Source organism: Etheostoma spectabile, chromosome 20 (genome assembly GCF_008692095.1).
Source record: "Etheostoma spectabile isolate EspeVRDwgs_2016 chromosome 20, UIUC_Espe_1.0, whole genome shotgun sequence".
Taxonomy (NCBI): domain Eukaryota; kingdom Metazoa; phylum Chordata; class Actinopteri; order Perciformes; family Percidae; genus Etheostoma; species Etheostoma spectabile.
Genome location: NC_045752.1, coordinates 18,524,644 through 18,526,719, shown reverse-complemented (window position 1 = coordinate 18,526,719; position 2,076 = coordinate 18,524,644). Strand labels below are relative to the sequence as shown.

The window sequence follows — 2,076 nt, the reverse complement described above, 5'->3', positions numbered from 1 at the left end:
TTATTGGCACGTCTTTAAACCAATCACAATTGCCATGGGCACCGCACAGAGCCACAGTGCCGCTGCAAAATAGCCTCAGGAAAGAACTTGTTTTGGTGGAACCTGTGTACGTTCAAAAGTTGTTTTAGTCGTGTAACAGAAAACTCAGATTGGACAGATCGTCTAGCTAGCTGTCTGGATTTACCCCGCAGAGATCTGAGGAGCAGGTAACCATAGTCTTCATAAATGGACCGGAGTTTAAAATGCCAACACAAAGACAGCGTATAGTAACGGACATCCGGCTGAAAAATAGGACATGGGGCAGAATTTTCGGCAGCAACAGAGCAATCCTGGAAGTGGAAGGTCATGGATACAGACGAGCGTTGTGCCGACGTGTAGTTACATTTCTGGGGAGGTGCCCGTCAGGCTACGGCGTAGGGTCCGGATCTACATATATCCATGTGTGTACCTACGGCGTAGATTAAACACAGAACCACACATCGGGGCTTAAGGTGGCATCCTGACTAAATCTGGGCTTAGACATTGGACGCAGATAGACGCAGCATATCCTCTATCATATCAGATAGAAGACATGTTGGTCAGCTACTCTGGAAAGACACCTTCTGGAATGTTCCTAATAGTATCAATAGCTACAGTATACCCCTGCCTTGGTATTTACAGGCTTTGAAGTTAATGTTAGCAGCCTCATTATTTGTTTTGTCAGGTAAAAGCTGTGTGCAAAAAGGTGCACGCACATTTTTCACAGTAGGGTTAGAAAAGGAGTGAAAAACAGTGTGTCTGTATCTTTCCCTCAGGTGCCATTGTTAGGGCAGCAAGCATTCAAAGGAAAATTATTAAACGGTGTGAGCGAAGATGGTTCCATTTCAGGAGCCGCTGTGACCTACTTCACACAGTCAGGCAGCTAGCTGTAAATAAAGATTTTCATAACCTGGTTTGGCCTTTTCCCATTAGAGGCACAACTGTGCCTTGAAGAATATTACAAAGAGCAGCGGAGCAGCTGTTTAGAGCGCTGCAACCATATCATCAAACCGCTGACCTCCAGACTGCTTGGGTTGTTGTCATGCAATTACAGTTAGTTTTAGTACTACATTAAGAATGAACTGAAGGTTCTGAACGCACACCATGATAGAAAGGGAGGCTAGCAGCAATTTAATCTCTTGTGGCTGCTGCTAAACCTTTTTTTTTAGGGACTATTCTCTACATCCAGTCCCCTGATACCCTGCTGACACACACACCATCAGGGAGGGAGATCTATCAGAGAGAATGTTTCTAACTGGTTTGGTTGGCTAAGCCACACATCCATCAAGCTGTGGCTGAAAAGTTGACATGAAGCTCAATGATGTGCGGAACCGTCGGATGTTTGCCTGAGACATTAGGCTATGTTGCCATTGCAGTTGGCTCGTAAGTAAAACACAAAAGGAGAAAAGTTAGTTATGGCCTGGTTTGGCTCCAGCTAAGCTTTACTCTGTTTCTTCCTGTGTTACTGTAAACAGAAATTCACTTCTTGTGTCCAATTTATTTTCATGTCTGCTTGTTTTACATACAGTTTTACAAATTTCAATCAACTGTAACATTCACACCTGTCGACATTTTCTCTCTCTCTCTGAACAATGACGAGATGACTCAGAAAACAAAATGTTACAAACATAACACCCGCCCCCTCCGTAATGAGGCCATCACCGTTGTGTCACTACTGAAAGTCAAGAAAGTCCAGATACTTGAGTTTGTCTCTTGGACTACGTAAATCTCTCCGTCACTGTTTCAGGGGGACATATCTGGCTATACAGGAATGTAGGAGGAAAGAAAGGGAAAAAAAAAGAAGAGGACTGCGAGGCCAGTTGTAGAGGAAAGTGGTGTGATATTGGAAAATGATTACCAAACAGGCATCCATTATTCAACAGGGCAATCAGGGAGGGCACAATCTCCTTATTTATGCTAGCTCTGTAAATCAGATTTGTCGGTTTTGATCACTCTAAAATCTCCCAGTCACACGGCGGCAATATTGGGGGAATATTACACTGTCTAATGGGTAATTGATGACAGCATGTGACACCGGCCGAGACAAATGGGCGGCCT

The 2,076-nt window shown here is 44.1% G+C and overlaps 1 protein-coding gene across 11 annotated transcripts in view; it reads left to right on the top strand.

Moving 5' to 3' along the window:
* Nucleotides 1-2,076, top strand: part of myt1lb (myelin transcription factor 1-like, b) — a 108,620-nt gene that overhangs the window by 7,047 nt on the left and 99,497 nt on the right. The window lies entirely within an intron of this gene.